We start from the raw sequence: 21,110 nt of genomic DNA, 5'->3' as shown, positions 1-21,110 counted from the left end.
AAGACGACATTCCTTCACGACGACCTCGAAGAGGAGATCTACATGCAGCAACCGGAAGGATTCGTGGAGAAAGGGAAGGAGCGACTTGGTATGCTGGTTGAAGAAGAGCCTGTACGAACTGAAGCAGGCTCCCCGACAATGGTACCGGAAGTTCGACTCCTTCATGACCGATCAAGGGTACCACAAGACGCAGGCCGATCACTGCATGTTTGTGAAGAAGTTCGAAGGAGGCGAGTTCCTGATACTCCTTCAGTACGTGGACGAGATGTTGATCGTCGGACGGGACCAAGCCAAAATATGGATGCTGAAGAAGGCTCTCAACCGGACCTTCTCAATGAAAGACTAGGGTCCGGCAAGACAGATGTTGGGGATGCATATCATCCGGAACCGGCCAATGAAGCAATTGTGCCTGTCACAGGAGAAATATGTGACAAAGGTGCTCTAGTGGTTCAACATGTCAAATGTGAAACCGGTCGGATCGACACTTCCGGCAAACTGCAGGTTATCTGGTAAGCAAAGCCCGAAGACGAAAGTAGAGAAGGCTGATATGACGAAGGTTCCATATGCCTCTGCCATCGGGAGCTTGATGTACGCAATGGTGTGTACCCGACCGGATATAGGATACGCAGTCGGAGTGGTGAGCCGGTTTATGAGCAATCCCGGCAAGGAGCACTGGAACGCGGTCAAATGGATACTCCGATACTTGAAGGGAACTTCAAATATGTGTCTCCGATTCGGCTCCGGAAAACCTCAACTTGACGGTTTTACCGATTTGGACATGTCGGCTGATGTGGGTACCAGCCGGTCTATATCCGGGTATGTAATGACATATGCAGGGGGAGCTGTTTCGTGGCAGTCGAGGCTGCAGAAGATGGTTGCGTTGTCAACCACGGAGGCGGAGTACATGGCGGCTGTGGAAGCCGGCAAGGAAATATTATGGATGAAGGACTTCATCGGAGAGCTCGGTATCCAGCCAGATGAATACCGGCTCTATTGCGACAATCACAGTGCCATCCACTTTGCTAAGAATGCGGCCTACCATTCCCGGATGAAGCATATCCAACGAAGGTATCACTGGATCCGGGAAAGAGTAGATGACCAGGACTTCGCGCTGACGAAGATCCACATGGACGAGAACGGGTCAGATATGCTGGATGCATGCCGGAAGCGGATCGGACTAGTAAGACATCCCATGCCGGAGTGAAGGGGGAGTTTGTTAGGAAACAGGTCCCTCCGGATGGGAAGTGAGAAGTACTCGGTTACGGAAGACTCGGTGAGAACCGGATGTGGTGTACCTGGCAAGCGCCGGATGACGAGTACCCAGCTACGGCAGACCCGGTGAGAACCGGATGTGGTGTACCCGTCAAGCGCCGGATGACGAGTACCCCGCTACGGAGGACCCGGTGAGAACCGGACGTGGTGTGCCCGGCAAGATCCGGATGATGCAGGCCCGGTGAGGAGCGCTCACCGGATGAAGGGACATATTCGTAAATATGTCTTCTGAGAGTCCATCGGGGCTATATTTGTAAATAGCCGAAAAGTCATATTAGTATAAATATGACTTAGGGCAAACTTTGTATGTAGAGATGTTGTCATCCTTGTTGACGCAAGATTAGAGCGCAACAGTGTACAGAGAGAGAGAGAGAGAGAAAGAAACGAAGAGGTCGTTGCCTCTGTTGTAACCGCAGCCTGTGGCGAAGATTGTGAGCACGAGGTCGTTGCCTCCGTGAGCTCACTGCTGTAATCATTGTGATATAGTGATAGTTTGCAGTCTGTGGGCTGCTGTGGTTTTTCTCTAGTTTGGGTTTTCCACGTTAACATCCTATATTTTCTTTTCTTTCCTTTGTACTCTTCTCTCCATTGTATCGAGCCTTCATTCCCGTTTTTCTGTGTTTGATTCTAAGCTTGGTTGTGGCCGAGCGTTGTTCATGGGGAGCGTGTAGTTCCTTGTCAAGTGGTATAAGAGCGAAACCACACAGAAAATGGACGATTCGTTGGGAGGCATGTTCAAGATCACCGGCTCCAACTACTCGGTGTGGAAGTCGAAGATGAGGGACATGCTCGTGGTTAAAGATCTTTGGTTGCCGGTTCAGTTCGGGGACAAGAGACCGGACAAAATCGACGCCACGATATGGGAGGTGATGCACATGAAGACTGTTAAGAAAACATGAAGAAGCCACTCGGGCTCTTCTTATGTGCGCGGCGGATCGTGGTGTGCTAGATCGTTTGGTGCTCAAACACAGAAGGGAAGGGGGAAGGAGACTTACCTATGTAGCAGCCAAAAACTCTTCTATTTCATTACACGCGGAGCTCTACTTGCTCTCATCTGTTTCTCTCTTTTGCTCTCACTCTCTGAGTTCTTTCTCTCTATCCTTACTCTCTCTCTCAAAGTTCTACTTCATGTATATTTCTTACTTACCTACTCTCTTACTTTTTACCTAAGTAATAAGTTACTTACGTATGCAGGTAATTAGTTGTCAGTCGCTAAATAGCTGTCAGTAGCTAATTAGCTATTAGTCGCTAAATAGCTGTCAGTAGCTAATTAACTGTCAGTCGCCAATTAGTTGTTTCTCCTTTATGTTCACAAGTAGCTAAATAGCTACTATAGCTTATTTCCTAATAAGCATCACATGCCATGTTGAGCTTGCTTCTCAACACTCCCCCTCAAGCTCAACTTATCCTTTCTTGGGGTTATCTACCACTTTTTTTCCATGATGCTTTTCAACCATCATATCAATGTCTACAACTCCCATCATGTTCCGAAACTGTGTATGCTTTTCCACACTCAATCCCTTTGTGAGAATATCAGCAACCTGTTGATTTGTATTCACATACACCAGATCAACTTCTCCTTCAATCACTTTTTCTCTAACAAAGTGATAATGCACTTCAATGTGCTTTGTTCTTGCATGGAACACTGGGTTTTTTGCAAGCTGAATGCTGCTCATGTTGTCACACCAGATTGTATACTCTCCCAAATAAGCAAGCAATCTTTTGATCCATACCTCTTCACAAGTGGCTATGGCAGCTCCTCTGTACTCAGCTTCAGTACTAGACAATGTAATAGTAGCCTGTTTCTTGCTACTCCATGAAATACCTGCACTTCCCAATGTAAACATATATCCACTTGTGGATCTTCTATCTGTTTGGCTTCCAGCCCAATCAACATCTGTATATCCTTCCAGATTTATGTCCAAATCAGCCCTGTAAAACAATCCATAGTTCTGAGTAGCTTTTACATACCTCAGAATTCTTCTAATGCAGTCCAAATGCGGCTTTGTTGGCTGTTGAATAAATTGGGTGACTAATCCAACTGCATAACTCAAATTAGGTCTTGTTATGGTCAAATAAATAAGGCTTCCCACCATAGACTTGTACATGTTTACATATTCTATTTTGGCTCCCAAATCAGCCCTCAATTTGCAGTTTTTATCTAGTGGCACTCCAATAGGTTTGCATCCGAGCATACCATACTTTTTCAACATAGTTGTTGCATATTGTCTTTCAATACCCAAAAAATATCTCAGATCTCCCAAATCTTTCATATGAAATTTCATTTCCAAATTTCTTTTCAGCTTACTTATTTCATCCATGAAATCACCTCCAATGATGAGATCATCAACATAAATCAGAATCACAACAATACAATCATCTTTCCTTTTAACATACAATGATGAATCAGCCTTTGACATTTTGAAGTCAAGTTTTTTCAGATAATCTGAAAGTTCTCTATGCCATGTTCTTGGTGCCTGTTTCAGTCCATAGAGAGCCTTTTTCAACTTACATACATAATCTAGATGCTTCCTATCTTCAAAACCTGGTGGTTGACACATATACACTTCTTCTTCCAAGTTACCATGTAAGAAGGCATTTTTTACATCCATGTGATGAAGAAACCATCTTCTGGCTGCACCTACAGCCAGTAATGTCCTCAATGTTGCCATCTTTGCAACCGGTGCAAATGTCTCATCATAATCAATTCCTTGCATTTGGGCATATCCCTTTGCAACCAATCTTGCTTTATGTCTACTTACATTCCCACTGGAATCATGCTTTGTCTTGTAGACCCATTTGCAACCTACCACATTTTTTTCTTTTGGTAACTTCACCAAATCCCAAGTTCTGTTTTCAGCCAATGCATCAATCTCTTCTTGCATTGCATCCACCCATTTCTTCTCAGTTTTAGCCTCATCAAAACTACTTGGATCAGGGATCTGTACCACCTTAGACATATATGCATAATGCATAGCCATATATGTATCATAACCAAATCTTTCAACAATTTTTTTCTCTCTATCTGATCTTCTCAGTTTCTGATTTGCATCCTTCAATGCTTTTTCCATACCAGGGATTTTCAATCCTCTTATACCAAGAAGGTCATCCAATGACATATCTGAATCCTCATCTTCCATGTTTTTAGGCAAGTCATCCAACATTTCATACTCTGGCATTTTCTGTTTTCCTTTTTTATCATCACATTTTTTGTGTCCTCCACTTTTTCCACTCCAAGAATTCGAATCAGATTTACCATCTGGGCTTTTTGATGGTCCAGAACATTCTGTTGATGTTGGACTTTGTTGTCCAACCTTGCTTCCATCTCTGTGGCAGTCTTCTACATTTTCAGATTTGTCTCTGTCTTCAATCTCATTATCTTCATCAGTCTTTGGATTCTGTTTTGGATTGTACCAGCTGGCTAACTCATCAAAGATTACATCCCTACTTGTCACAATCTTCTTTGTTACAGGGTTATAACATCTATACCCTTTTTGTTCTTCTGAATAGCCAACAAAAATACATTTTTCTGCTTTTGGATCCAGCTTACTTCTTACTTCTGCAGGCACATGTACATATGCAAGGCATCCAAACACTTTTAAGTGTTCTAAACTAGGTTTCCTTCAATAGAAACACTCTTCAGGAGTTGCTTCATGTACTCCCGATGTTATACATCTATTTAGAATATAATTTGCTGTATTTACAGCTTCTGCCCAATAGTACAATGGCATATTCTTCTCTGTCATCAAAGCCCTTGCAATGTTCACCAATGTTCTGTTTTTCCTCTCAGCAACTCCATTTTGCTGTGGAGTATATCTACATGTGAACTGTCTTCTTATTCCCTGATTGCATAGAAAATCAGAAAATTCATTGGAGAAATACTCTCCTCCTCCGTCAGATCTTAAACATTTTATTCTTGTACCTGCCTGCTTTTCTACCATGCATTTAAACTTACGAAAACATTCAAACACTTCACTTTTCTCTTTCATGAAGTACACCCATGTTTTCCTTGAGCAATCATCAATAAAAGTTACATAGATGCATTCTTAGTTGGTCCCCATACATCCGTATGTACCAAATCCAACAAATTTTTACTTACATGTCTTTCATGAGGGAATGGCAACCTATTTTGCTTTCCATATTGACATGCTTCACATATCTTTTCCATTTCACAATTTTTCAGTTTTGGCAGTCCAACCACTGCATCTTTTCTCAACATATTCTTTAGGGTTTGCATACTTATGTGGCCAATCCTTTTATGCCACATTTCCACATCTGAGACTACACTCATTCCATTTGCAAACATAGCTGAAATCTGTCTAGGCATGTCAACATCCAAAATAAACATTCTTCCTTGTCGTTTTCCTTTTGCACTGAGCTTCCCATTCTTTTCTATATAGCATCCACTTTGCTTAAACTTTACTTGCATACCTTGCTCTACTATCTGTCCAACAGAAATCAGATTCTTAGCAAGATTTGGAACATGCATTACATTCAACATATACTTAGTCTTTCCTTTTTCTTCCCACAATGGGATATCTCCAACATGTTCTATTTGGTGAGTACTATTATTACCCGTCTGTACATAGCCAGGAATCTCTGGTTCTCTCAACCTTTCAAACCAGTTTGCATGTCTAGTCATATGGTTAGATGCCCCCGAGTCTACATACCATGTAAACTCTTCATTACATTTCTATGAGCTTTCAGCCACTGCTGCTATCTCATGTTGTACCACAAATGCACCATCTTTTTCACAATCTTCACTAGTTTGGGCATAGTTATTCTGCTATCTCTTTCCTCTTTTCTCATCATTTTGCTTCTTGTAACATTCAACCTGTGTGTGGCCTGGTTTTCCACAATACCAACAACCATCATCATTTACATATGTTTGCTTACCTCTACCTTGGTTGCTCCCCCTGCCTCTGTTGTTGTTTCTTCCTCTAATGGTTTGTTGTCCTCTTCCTTGATAACCATTATTGTTGGTTCTTGCTGAGCCAAATCTTCCATGGCCTCTTCCACGGCCTCTTCCGGCACTATTATATAGGGCTTGCCCCTCATTCTCAAGATTTCCTTTATTTACATCATCCATATGATTCCTTTCTTCTACTACAAGCATTGAAACCAAATCTGGAAAACTTGGGATATTATCCCTTGTAAGCATGGAGGTTTTAAAGCTTTTGTATTGAGGTCCCAAGCCTCTCAAGCATATTTCTACCTTATCATCATCTTCTATCTTTACATTGATAGAAGCAAGTGATTCACATATGCTCTTTATTTTCAAGGCATACTCATTTATTGACATCTTACCTTTTTCTAAGGTATTTAGCTCAGTCTTCAACTGTAGCTTTCTAGCTTTTGTGTTTACTACAAACAATTTTACCAAACTGTCCCAAGCTTCTTTTGGGAGCATAGCATCTTGTATGTGCCCAAGCATCGAATCTGAGATGCTAAGTGAGAGCCAATGCATTACCTTCCTTGCCCCTTGATTCCAATCTTTGAATGCTTTAATCTGTGTTGATGTGGCATTTTCTTCTGGGATCTCCGGAGCCTCTTCTAGGTCTCCTTCAATGTAATCCCAGTATCCTTTCCCCATCAGGAAATTTTTCATTCTAAATTTCCACGCCGGGAAATTGTTTTTATCTAGTTTCTCTGTAACTATTTGGCCCGAATTCTCTGCAGCCATTATCTCTTCCAAACTAGGGTTTCTGCTACGATTACTTCAACAAGTAACTTTCTGATTCAGATCAGCAAATAGAGAAATACCTTTCTCAGATCTATGCACTTCTGTACTCTTCTTTATGAGCAACTTGCTCTGATACCATGTTAAGAAAACGTGAAGAAGCCACTCGGGCTCTTCTTATGTGCGCGGCGGATCGTGGTGTGCTAGATCGTTTGGTGCTCAAACACAGAAGGGAAGGGGGAAGGAGACTTACCTCTGTAGCAGCCAAAAACTTCTTCTATTTCATTACACACGGAGCTCTACTTGCTCTCGTCTGTTTCTCTCTTTTGCTCTCACTCTCTGAGTTCTTTCTCTCTATCCTCACTCTCTCTCTCAGAGTTCTACTTCTTGTATATTTCTTACTTACCTACTCTCTTACTTTTTACCTAAGTAATAAGTTACTTACGTATGCAGCTAATTAGCTGCGTGTAGCTAATTAGCTGTCAGTCGCTAAATAGCTGTCAGTAGCTAATTAGCTGTCAGTCGCTAATTAGCTTTTTCTCCTTTATGTTCACAAGTAGCTAAATAGCTACTATAGCTTATTTCCTAATAAGCATCACATGTCATGTTGAGCTTGCTTCTCAACAAAGACAACGTCGTACATACGGTGCTTCATTGACATGAGCCTATACAACAACTTCAATGAAGAGAGCAAGGCTCATGAGCTCTGGGAGAAGATCAACATTATGTTTCAGAACAAAAATGTTGTTAACCAGGTTTCGGTATTCCGGAAGCTAGTAAGACTCCAGTACCAAGATGGCTCCAGCTTGGCGGAGCACATGAATGCCTTCTAGGGGCTGATACACCAGGCAACATCATTGGAAGTACCTCTCGCCAATGAGGTACTAGCGCTACTCCTGCACGGTTCCCTCCCGGATAGCTGGGAGACGTTGGTTGTTACTTTGGGCAACGCCGGGCTGGAAGGGAAACGGTTATCCCTAGCAAGAGTGAAGTCGAGCTTGCTAGATGAGGAGGCATGTCGGAAAGATAAGGATACGAGCTCCGACTCCGCAGAAGACAAAGAAACCGTAGTCCCCAGAACCGGGAAAAGTCAGGAACACGGTCAAAGTCAAGGGGGAGGCCTACTTGCTTCTATTGTGGCAAACCGGGACACTTCCAGAAGAACTGTCGGCATTTCTAGAAAGACAAGGAAACTGATGGTACCGATTCGAAGCGGACACCGGACCGGAATGGTAAAGACCGGAGGGGAACGGACCGGAAAGGAACGACGGCAATCACGGCAATGTGAGATCCCTCCACACCGTTTCAGGAGACTTCGGCAGTTCGGCCAACGTGGCAACGTGAGACCGGAGAGATGGACGGTGGCAGCGAGGTGACTCAGTACGAGAGAAGTACAAAAGGCGGCGGGGAAACGAAGGACGGTCCTATGGGTCTCCTCATACTTAACTCGGAGACTCCGAGCCTCGACAATTCGGATCGAGAGCCGACGTGAGACCGAATAGAAGGATGGTGGTGGAGGGAGAACGGGATTCGACAATGCGGAGAAGTGCGGACGGAGTGGTTCCTCCACATCGTATCCAGAGTCTTCACTAGTTTGGCCAATGTGGCAATGTAAGACCAGAGAGAAGAAAGGTGGTGGCAAGAGGACATGGCCCAAGGCCAAAGTGCACGAAATTGAGGACGAGGCCTGTGAGGTGGCTAGAGACGAAACCGCGGCGGGTGCGGAAGATGAAATCGGCTGAGACCGATCCGAGCAAGCGACGAGTCGGACCATCCAGAGGTGGATGCAACAAGGGCCTTTAAGCCTAGACAAAGATGGATGCGGAGAAAGACCCCACCAGACCGATTCCGGAGACTTCGACAGTTGAGCCCGTGTGCCGACGTGAGACCGGAGAAATGGAAAGTGACATCGAGGAGTCCTAGCACGATGCTAACGAAGATGGATTGGAGATGTCCTGTGAGGAGGCCAAGGACGAAGCCGTGGTGGAGCGAAATATAGAAATGAGAGGCGGCGATGAAAGGAGTGGATTCAGAAGTCGACCCGATTGGGAGCCGGTCCGGTCTGCATTCCGATTCGGATGGAGCACGATCCGGGCATGGATCGTTCGGCCGAAACCGGGCCGAAATGCAGAGAACAACGGAGGCCAAGTGGGCCAATCGGGCGAAGAAGGTGTTCCTCGGAGTGGTGCAACGTTACCGAAGAATGCGGAGGATACGAAACCAGAGGGGACCGATGCGGTAGTCAGAGAAAATGTGTGTTGACCCGAAGAAGTACACAATGAAGAGCGGAATGAGAAGTGTGCAATATGGCCGTGTAAGGGACGAGTTGCAAGCACTAAGGGGATGGACGATGACAGGGAGCCAGAAGGAGTTCGACGTGCGGCTGTGACGGATCGAGGAAGCGGTTGGGTCGAAACAGGTATGGACAAGGTGCGATATCCAACAGGCGGTCGGGAAGAACGGGGACCCATGCCCCATACGGATATGAAGGAGTCGGAGGACTGAGACCAAGTCGTCTCCTCGGAAGTGAAGATCGAAGCTGATGCAAAGTTCGGTAGGCGGTTGTGTTTGAGAACCAACGGAAGACCTAAGAGACGGAAAGTGGCGGTGAGGATGCGGAGGTCACGACCAATACAAGTGACGAAAGTGGAGGACGGAGTGTGGGGCAGAACGACGATCCTCACACCGATCAAGAGACTCCGGCAGTCCGGCCCGAGAGCCGATGTGAGACTGAGAGAGATGGATGGTGGCGGCAAGTGAACAAGATCCGACGAAAGGGCCCGATTGGAGCGGAAAGAGTGAGAGAGAGAGAGAGAGAGAGAGAGAGAGAGAGAATGATGATAACAAAAGATATATATTATGGTAAGAGAATATACAATCGTAGCTAGGAGGCTTAAGACTGTCGTTGAACTGATTTGGTTCGAAATAATGCCTTGTGCCTCCTTTTATAGTGTTCTCAGGAGTACTCCTAAAGTTTCTAGAATGTTCCAGAGAAATCTGGAAATATACATCAATTTTTCATAGTAAAACTTAAAATGAAAATAATATCTTTCGTATTACAACATATAGTCAAATGGTTAAAAGCTTGAACCATGTAACATAAGGTTATGGGTTCGAGTCTTGTCATATCATGACACTATCCCCCTTTTAAAACGACGAGTGTCACGAGTCGTTTTGGATTGAGGACCCGGTTTGTCTGGATATTGATGATGGAAGTCTTCAAGAAGAGCACAAGCATTGGTCACATTCTCTATTGGTTCCCAAGTACACTCGCTGGGACTATATCCTAGCCAATCGACTAAATAGTAAAGCTTGTTGCGAAAAATCTTGGAATCGAGGATGGCAACAACCTCGTACTAAGGTCCATCTTCAAGTTCGATCGGGGGTGGAGGTTGTTTAATACGGCTTGGGATGGTGCTGACTTGATAGGGTTCGAGGAGAGAACTATGAAACACCAGATGTATCCGAGGTTGTGGAGGTAGATCGAGACGAAAAGCGACATCATTAATTTTTCCGATCATACGGAAAGGACCTAATCGCCGATAATCCAACTTCTTGCATGGTCGACTAGTCTTGATGTGTCGTAGATCTCAAATGTTAAAACTAGATGGAAGCCGTTGACGATCTGCGTAAACCTTGTGTGTTTGTTGAGCTTGCTGTAGATGAGTAGATAAATCCGCTTGTAACTTGCGTAACCGCTCCAAACGATCCTCTGCGCAAGGATTTGTGGGTAACCCTGGGGTTTCAAATACACACCACCGGGGGTGACAACCCGTTGTCGCGTTGGTACGCGCGTGCGTGGAGAACAAGGTGGGACCGCTGGGGTCTTGGACCGAGGAATAGGTGAGAAGAGGGAGAGAGAGACAGAGAGACAGAGAGGGAGAGACGCTCACGCACGTATAGAAAAGGAAGCGCACGGGGACGCGGCCCAACAACACAGGAGACACGAGTTGAGAACGCTAGCGTATGTATATAAATATGTGTATGTATTTGTATGTATGCAGACGACTCGAACGGTTACAGCCGATCAGGTCGGCGAGATGGATGCCGACGCCTGATCACCCACGCACATAGGAGAGCAAAATGGAGATTCTGCCGGAAGCACACGGGCGTTCCACGGAGCAGGATCAACCTCCTGAGAACTTGCGCAAAGAAAGCTATGGAGAACAACAGAGAAGAAGAGCTCGGTCCCAGTCCGACAGCACTTCGTCCCCTCTAGCGCGCTCCCTTCTCTCCCCCGTCTCCCTCTCTTTTATAGCTCAAGGAGGGAGGCCGTTTCACCCGTTTACATCACATTAATTCTCTGTCCTTTCGGACAGAGATACTCCTCGATTTCCCCTGTAGAATATTGCTACCTAGGATTTGACCTTTGTGCCTACCTATCCACTATACAACAAGGGGCGTGCCCATGTGTAAGGGCCGGTTCACACACACCATACACGGTTTGCGCCTGGGGACGGTTTTCTTCACGACATCCGCCTCCACCTAACCGCGCATCCACCGGTATGGGCCAAAATTGGGTTCCTACGGGAGAAAACCGATCCTTGCTTTTATTCCTTGTTTACCGGTTCATCCTCTACCTCGGGCAGCTCGTCGTTGCTGTCCATGCCCCCTAGCTCCGGCTCACCGTCGTGTCGTTTCTTGAACGTTTTGATCCTCTTCCCCGCTACCGGTATTGCCATTCTCGTACCGTCGAGCTCCGCGAGATGGTACGTCCCATTGTCGTTGGCGCCTGTTACTACGTAAGACCCGAACCACCTCCTCGCAAACTTCCGCGTGGCCCTATGTTGATTGTCGAGGCTGCTGTCGTAGACTAGCACCCAGTCGCCTTCCTCGATTTTCCTTGGCCGGAGCTGGTGTGTTCGGTCGAACCGGGCTTTGTTCCTTATCCTCGCTACCCGAAGTTTCTCCGCGGCACGCTCTACGTCCTCCGGCCTCCGCTCGAGCTGTCGAATACGCGCCGCCAACAGTTCCTCCCGGCTCACCTCATCCCTCCAGTTCACCGTGGCCCACGAGGAGATCGTTCGCTCTGTTGGCATGATCGGCTTCTGTCCGAACATAAGCTCGGCCGTCATGAACCCGGTTACCGAACTGTGCGTAGTCCGGTCCGCCCACAAGGCAAAAGGTAGCAGTCGTGACCAGTTCCCGACTTGGCCTCCGCACGCCCGTACTAGCGCTTTGACAATTGGCCCGTGTCCGCGCTCCACCTTCCCGTTCGCCTCCGGATTGTACGCTATGGTGAGCGAAAGTTTGACTCCTAGCCGGTCGAACAACTCTTCGGTCTCTTCTGCGTCCAACTCACCACGGTCAGCCACAATCTTCCCTACGCACCCGTATCGGCATACCACGTCCTCAATCAAAAACCGGCATACGGCTGCAGTCGTCTTGTTCTGCAGGGCTCGGCCTTCAACCTGGTTTGTTAGATCCTCCTGAGCCAGCACCAGATACCACATCTGTCCTACCCCCATTGGCATTGTCACCAAATCCACCATCCATTTGAAGTGGACGGTCAGAGGGTAGGTCGGGTGGAGCTCGTCCCAGTGTCGGATCATGGAGTGGACCTAGCAGCTTTCGCAAGTCGTCACAAACCGATGCACGTCTCGGTATAGTCTTGGCCACCAGTACTTCCCCTTTAGCTTTTCGAATGTGGCCCACGTTCCACGGTGTCTAGCCCAAGGACTATCGTGGTACGCCGCCAGCAAATCCTCCTGTTCCTCCTTCTTCGCCACCACTCGGAGCGGGATGTCGTTCCTCGTCTTCGGGTGCTTCCATATGTACCCGTCCCGGAGAAAGAATCAATAGGCTTTCTTCCGAATCCGGTTGGCCTCGTCCGTTGTCCATGCCGCGTCCGGTGTCATCGTTTTCAAGAACCTGCCGATCTGCAGCCACTCCCTGGCGTACTTGCTCTTGTCAAAATCATTAAGCGTTGGAGTGCATTCCCTGCCGGTTGTTACGTGAGCCGCCTTGAAGAAGTCCACGCCGACTTCCTCGTCCTCCGAAACCATGCCGCCCTCGTTTTCGAACCTCGCCCTTGAAAGCATGTCGGCCATGGCATTGTCTTTCCCAGAAATGTGTCGTATTTCCCGATTTAGGGACTCGATGTACGCTATCCACCTGAGCATTGCCAGGTCCGGCATCGCGCATCCGGAAACCATGCCAAGAATTGGCAGGCAGTTCGTCTCGATAATTACCTCTGCACCGATCAGGTAGTCTTTATCGGCCTTTACCGCCGAAACAATACCCCAGAACTCGCGTTTAACCTGAGCGTATCCTCGTTGTCGCTCGCTGAGGACCTTTGCGCCAAACCGGATCGGGAAACGCATGCCGTCCTCGTCCTCTTGGTTGACGACCCATCCGATCCCAGTCGGACTCGTGTCTATCGTTACGTAAATTGGAGTGTCCTTTTCGTAGACAGCCTTTCGGAGTGCCAGAGCTCCCTCAACAGTCATTGATTTTCTTGTTCCAAAACTAGATGGAATAGGCAAAGTCTGCAATGTGTACCATGTGCACATGTACATTCGAAAATATGTATAAAATAACAAGGGGATATTTATCCCAAATTGTAATGTCCTTCCCTCCTTGGGCTATAAAAGGAGAGGAAGGGGATCTTATGAGGGGTTGCCCATTTTGAGTTAGAAGAGTATACTGTTAGATCTAGGGCTTGGTAGCTTTCTTCTTATTCTTTCTTTTGGGTGTTCTTCTTGGAGTGACAATTTAGGGTTTCTATCTCCCTTCTTGGTTAGGGTTTAGTCCGGTTTAGAGCTCATATGCTCTGAGGGTTTCTGTTCATAGCTCTGTCTCCTGTGCAAGACCCCACTCGCATAGGCGAGCCCGAGTGCTCCCCGATTGGCGGCTTGGCGGCAGACAACTGCTGTGCTTCGGTAAGAAGGCCCGTCTTTAGTGCAAGGCTTCCACTCTCGTAGGTGAGCCCGAGTGCTCCCCGACTGGTGCTTGCTTATAGAAGATTGTTGTATTTGTTCGGTACTGGACCGACTTGGAACTGGTGTTGTAATTTCGTGGGCTTGTATATACATTCATAAGAAATTGTGCACATTTGTGTCTTTGTTAGTGTCGCGTGTGTTTTCGTTCTTCCCCTTTTCTGTACATAAGCGACGAGCGTTGAGTCGGTGTTGCGCGTGTACTCTCTCTCTCTCTCCCTCTCTTCTGTTCAGTAGCCTCCGATATGCGTCTGAAATCGCTCCGGTTTGTGCCACGGTCAGCGTGGCTGGTTCTACAGAGAGTCGGTCTCCCGGTATCCATCTCTTCCTGGTCCGTGACTCCGGTGGTCCCACCCGATCCGACATGTGCATGCGGATTTCCGAGACAACGTGAACATACATGGTTGAGCCTCGGGGAGCCTCCATGAAAAAATCGATATAGAGATCAGGGAAAAACATTCATTTGTCACTTGCTTGGTTTTTAAAACATCTTTGTGTTACCATAGTAACTTGATCTTGAACCTCATCTCATACGTCTAGAGGGCTATTGACATAAGATCATGATATCGAATAATGTTTGCCCATGATGTGTTTACATCACGACATTATGTTATGGCTATTTGTCTGACCCTATCCTATTTCTTTGGTAGAAATTATATTGTTATGGCTCATAATAATGACTCGATAACATCCAGCCAACTGAAAGGGGTTCAAGTAAATCCTCCTAGGGCAAAATCCCCATTGACTCATATTTTTTACAAATACAAAATTTCCTTAACTCTACCTTGAACGAGATTTCCGAAATTCAGCATTCTCATCGTGCTTTTTAGGCACGTGTCATTAGTATACAATGTGATACTAATAGACCCAATGATCATCAAGATGAACCATCATTGTCGTAAAGCCATTTACGGGAGAAAAAAAGGAAAGAATCGAAGAAGCAATCTGCATGTGGCTGGGTTGATGGGAGTCTCATTTTGAGCTCTATCCCAAGCCAGATAGAACGAATATTGCTTATGTTAGTCGAGAACTAGGGGATAAGGCCGTCGCTTGGTGCGTGGGCTCCGCACTACGGGGAAATTGCCTGATACATGGACAAACTTTGTCGTCATTTTCAAGGGTCAATTTTTGCAACCTCTATCTCGAACCGAGGCAACACAAGCTTTAATCAAGCTCTCTAGCCAGAAGTTTTCCTTGCTAGAAGATTATGTTCACTATGTTAGAACCCAAATTCAAAAATCGGCTCTAGAACCCAATAGTTTGTTTTGTCAATGGCATCCCTAATTCGGTCTATCATTGGATAGTGCATGATAAAGATCCCAAATCCCAAATCCCGAAGCGCCCGAGACTAAGTAGTTGTAGTTCGTTGGGAAATGCACGACACCCAACAAATTCATGGAAATGCACGATATCTGCGACTCCCTCGCCTCCATAGAGGTGAACATCGAGGAGAGCGAGATGGTCCAGATCTGTCTCGGAGGCTTGGCGTCGAAGTTCGGAGCGTTTCGAACGGCTGTGTGTACCCGGGAGAATACGTCGTCCTTCTTTGACTTACAGTCAATGCTCCTGGTAGAGGAGAACCATGCGGGTGCGTCTACAAGCACGCACACCGACATCAAAATGTTGTACACGGAGGGAGATAGGCCCCGTGGACGTGGAGGACGAGACGAGTCGGCGCGCAATGGAGGCGCCCGACGAGATCAGGGAACAAGGCACCGAAGTGATGCCGACAGCAACTCCGGACCCTTCGGAAACAGGGGGAGTCGAAGCGATGAGAACCGGCAAGGGAAGTCCATCGCGGAGTGTTGGTACTGTGGCAAGAAAGGCCACAGGGAAAGTGAGTGTTGGAAGCAGCGCGCCGATTCGGAGAGAACTAGTTCCGGGAACGGCTCCAGACATACCGACAAGGGAAATCGGCAGCGATCGCACTACGCCGAAGACTCCGGGAGAGCCGGAGAAGGGTCTGTCTTCGTGACGAGACACGAAGCAAACTCAGTGAAACAGAGCACCCCGAGATCGGACGAGGTGTGGTACGTAGACTCCGGCGCGTCGAACCACATGACGAGCCATAAGGAGTGGTTCTCGTACCTCGAAAAACCGATACAACCTGGAGTAGTCGCAACTGGAGACGACACTTCGCATCCAATCGCGAATGTCGGAGAAGTTCCCCTTAACCATGTCGGGCAGAAAGGGAAACTCATGAACGTACTACACGTTCCGACAATAACGAAAAACTTGGTCTCATTCGGACAGATCATCGACCAAGGGATGGAGGTTTGGTTTACACACCTCGGGTGCTTGATTGAGGAAGAAGGTCGTGTGATTGCGCAAGGGCGCAGAGACGGGAGGATGTTCATCCTCGACTCCACTGATGGTGGCACCGCAATGTTCGCAAAGGGACAAAAGACCGAGTTGGACATCGACTTGTGGCACAAGCGGATAGGCCACGTCAACCACCAGCGGCTTCAAGATCTGCAATCGAAACAGGTAGTGTTTGGATTGCCATAATTTAGTGGCCGAAAGGCACAAATTTGTGAAGCGTGCCAGCTCGGGAAGCAACACCGGCTTCCCTTCCCCAACGAGCAAAACCGGAGCCGGAACAAGCTCGACCTTATACACTCCGATGTATGGGGGTCGGCACAAAACGTTAGTCTTGGCGGGAGCCGATATTTCGTCTCCTTCATCGACGACCACACGTGGCACACGTGGATCTACCTCATTGAGAGGAAGAGCGAAGTCTTCGACTGTTTTCGGGACCTCAAAGGGTTCGTGGAAAAGGAAACGGGACGAAAGATCAAGTGCCCGCGGTCGGATGGCGGGAAAGAGTACTTTTCTGGTCAATTCAACGGTTATCTACAACAAATGGGAATTCGGCGCGAATTCAGTTGTAGATACACGCCGGAGCAGAACGGCGTGGCCGAGAGGAAGAATCAGTCGATTGTGGAAGCGGCACGGGCAATGCTGGAGGAGAAGAGCTTGCCCAAGTTTTACTGGGCCGAGGCGGTAAGGACCGCGGTATACATCCAGAACCGGATCGGAGACAAAGTGTTGGCGCACGAGCTATATTTCGGAACGAAGCCGAACTTGCGACACTTGAGGGTGTTCGGTAGAATTGCATATGTGCATGTACTGAAGGAGAAAAGGAGGAAGCTGGACGCAAAGGCCGAGAAATGCATCTTGGTGTTATAACCCTCGCACCAAACAGCCGCGACGTTGTGTTTGACGAGTCCGCGTCCTGGTACCTGCCCCCGACTACGAACCTCGACTCGAATCCGAGCTCTGACAATGAGGTCAGCGAGGCCGAGATGCCTCCGGATGAGCCCGAAATCGAGACCCGCGACGAGAGTCTGATTTCACTCCGGTTAGGTGGACCGATTGGACAACTGAGTCGGTACGACCAGTCCGATGAAGAGCCGGCGAGTAGTGGAGACTCGGCTGTGCATTCCCCGCGCAGGAAGCCAAGGAGACGACTTACGCGCAAAGAGAAAGGGAAAGAAGAAGGTGTCGGATTCTGGCACGGATAGGAACGAGTCAGACTGACGCGAGTTCGACTCCGAGGGAACCGGTGATGGGTCTTTAAAGGTGAAGACCACGTCGACCGAGAAGGTCTCGACATCGGCTAATGTGAGATTACGCCGATCTACCCGCTAGAAGAATCCTGTTTTGCGGTTCGGATACGAGTACATGGCGCATCATTATGCGTACATGACCCGTGTAGCGGAAGTGCGTGAGCCGGAGAGCTACGCAGAAGCGGTTAAAGACGCGAATTAGCGTGCCACGATGGAGGAAGAGATGCACGCATTGGCGGAGAACGAGACCTGGGACCTGGTTGACGCACCGAAGGGGGTAAAACCGATCGGGTGTAGGTGGGTGTACAAAGTCAAGTACAACACCGATGGCTCAGTCAACCGGTACAAGGCTCAGCTAGTGGCAAAGGGTTGCGCGCAAAAACACGGCATCGACTACGATGAGACATTTGCGCCAATCGCGAAAATGACGACCGTCTATGTTTTGCTCGCAGTAGCTACGGCGAAGGGGTGGCACTTACATCAAATGGATGTAAAGAATGCGTTCCTGCAAGGTGATCTTGAGGAACAGGTATACATGGTACAACCCCCCGGATTTCACTCCGGAACGAACTCCTCGGCAGTATGCCGACTGAAGAAGTCCCTTTACGGACTGAAGCAAGCCCCGCGTGCCTGGAACGCGAAGATCATGCAACAACTACGTCGGATGGGCTTCGTCACGTCAAAATCGGACTCTTCCCTGTTCATCCGGAAAGGTCGACTCGGACCGGTTAGTATTTTACTATATGTTGATGACTTGGTCATCACCGGCGCCGACCTAGGTGAAATCGACCGCGTGAAGCTCCAGCTTGCGGCATCGTTCGACATGAAGGATCTGGGGGACCTTCATTACTTCCTCGGGATCGAAGTGATCCGTACCCCCGAAGGCATATTGATCAGCCAACGTCATTACGTGCTGGGTATGCTCTTCAAACTTGGGATGGCCAACTTTAAGTCCGTCTCAACTCCTCTGGACAGAACCGTCAAGCTTCGTCCCGATACGGGAAAGGTATGCGACCCGACGAGGTTCCGACAAATTGTCGGAAGCCTCATATACTTGACCATCACCCGACCCGACCTCAGTTATCCGGTCGGGGTGATCAGTCAGTTCATGGCGCGACCTACCGAGGAGCACCTTCAGTGTGTGCAACGCATACTTCGGTATGTCAACGGCACTAAGGACCGGGGACTGCTATATCGGACTGTTGCAGCCGCGCAGTTAGTCGGCTACACCGATGTTGATTGGGCTGGCAACGCCGCCGATCGCCGATCCACGTCCGGATACTCGTTCTCGCTCGGGAGTGCCGCGATCGCGTGGAGCAGTAAGAAGCAGCCGATAGTTGCACTGTTGAGCACCGAAGCTGAGTACCGAGGAGCGGCTGTCGTGACATGCGAAGCCATATGGTTGAAGCGGCTACTTAAGGACCTACAAGAGGAGGTGTCCGATCCAACGACGATCTACTTCGACAACCTCAGCAGCATCCAACTCTCGAAGAACCCCGTTTTCCACGCGCGGAGTCGAACCGAGGCCCAAGCGGAAGAAAAGGCAGCAGGAGAAGCGTCAACACCGCAACAGCAGAAGAACTTATAAAGGCCGCATGAGCAGACAAGCCGACCGGAAGGGTCGAAGCGCGCGGAGTCGAACAGGTCGAGGAGCGCGAGCGAGGCGAGAAGCCAAGAGGAACCGGTGCTGTGAAGATCCCGAAGAGCCTCAAGTTGAGCTTGAGGGGGAGTGTTGAGAGACAAGCTCAACATCGGCCAGATCGGCTAAAGAAGCTGAGGACCGGATCGGTTGGGACCGATCGGTTAGGCCGAGTGCGTAAACCGGGAGGTCGTTAGGAAAGATATTCCATGAGGAATATATTTGGGAGTTAGTGTAGGAGCTCTTGATGAGCATTGAAGTACTGTCAGTCCTTCTAGGACTTGTATAAAAGTGTTCACTGAGCACGTCTTATGTACAGACTGAGTATTATTGTTGAACATATTTTTTTGTGTCTTCTCTCTCACTCTCTCTGTCTCTCCTGCGTATACCGTGTAAGCTCAAGCTCTCCATTAAACCTGAGTTTCCTTCCTTCTGTTCGGTCTTCATACCTGCTTCCGCACGCTACTTTCTATAGACACACTCGGGGAGGTCAAGAGGGTGGTCCAGGAGGTTCTTAGTGAAGACCGAGTCGTTTTGGTAAATTCCGTCGAGATATACGAAGTCATCACGGACTTCGGGAAGATGATCAGGTCGGATCGGACCGCCCGAATAGATACCAAGTACAAGACTGTGGGTTGGAAGGTGAGGCCTGTCGCGGCTCCCTTGCCGGAGGACAACTAGGAACAGATGAAATGAGTAGCGACAAACCCGAGTTTACGAGATCTGGCCGGCATAGGGCACCGGTTAACAAATGAGACGCTACAAGAGCTGAAGATCGGTGGGGGTAGCTTCCTACTGTCAGTGGAGGAGGACCGGTTTCGGAGGATGCTGAGGAGGCACGGTGTCACATTTTTACGCCCATTGTTGCATTGTTACGTGCGTGCACGGAGAACGAGGCAGGACCACGGGGGCCTTGGACCGATAATAACCGAATGAGGAGAGGGGAAGGAAACTACTGATGTACTTCACACGTGCATAGACACACAGAATCACAGGAGTTGAACAAAGGAGACAGAACGAATGTATATATATATATAAATCAAGGAGTTACAACCGGCAAGCCGGCGAGTGATAGGCTCCGACACCTGCACACATACACACAGAACGCGAGATGGAGATTCTGCCGGAAGCACTCGGGCGTTCCGCGGAGCAGAGTCAACCTCCCGAAAACTTGCATAGAACGACTATGGAGAAGACAGAGGAGAAGAGCTCGGTTCCAGGCCGGCAACACTTCGTCCTCCACAAAACGCGATATGTTTTACAATACCTCTCCCTCTCTTTTATACCCCAAGGAGGGAGGTCGTTACCACCCGTTACATCATGTTAATTCCCTGTCCTTTCAGACAGGGATACACCCCGATTTTCTCCCTAATGAATGCGTGCTACCTAGGATTTCACCTCAACCGACTTGTACCTATATACATACTATACAACAAAACTTGTGCCCACGTGTAAGGGCTGGTTTACACACGTTATACCCGGTTTCCGCCTAGGGACGGTTTTCCCCACAACATCCACCCCCACCTAACCACACATCCACCGGTATGCGCCAAAATTAGACTCTTGACGGAGAAGACCGGCCCACTCTTATCCTTCGTCTTCCGGATCGACATCCATTTCGAGCCGATCGTTGTCGCTATCGAGGTCGTCCGGGTCCGGTTCAGCCTCGTGCCACTTTTTGAATGGTTTGTCTTTTCCCCGCTATCGGTACCGCCATCCCCGCTATCGGTTCCATTGTCGTTGGCGCTTGTCACCGCATAAGGCCCGAACCACCTTCTTGCAAACTTCCGCGTTGCCTTGTGCTGGTTGTTGAGGCTGCTGTCATACACTAGAACCCAATCGCTTTCCTCGATCTTCTTCGATCTCAGTCGGTGAGTCCGGTCGAATCGTCCTTTGTTCTCTACCCTCGCCACCCGTAGCTTCTTCGCGGCTCGGTCCATGTCATGATATGGCAAAACTCGAACCCATGACCTTATGCTACATGGGTCGAGCTCTTACCATTAGACTATGAA

The sequence above is a fragment of the Azolla caroliniana genome, unplaced genomic scaffold (assembly GCF_043228905.1).
Source record: "Azolla caroliniana isolate FFs.n. ecotype wild unplaced genomic scaffold, voAzoCaro1.0.p SCAF_10, whole genome shotgun sequence".
Classification (NCBI taxonomy): Eukaryota; Viridiplantae; Streptophyta; class Polypodiopsida; order Salviniales; family Salviniaceae; genus Azolla; species Azolla caroliniana.
Note: the sequence above shows the minus strand (reverse complement) of the source record.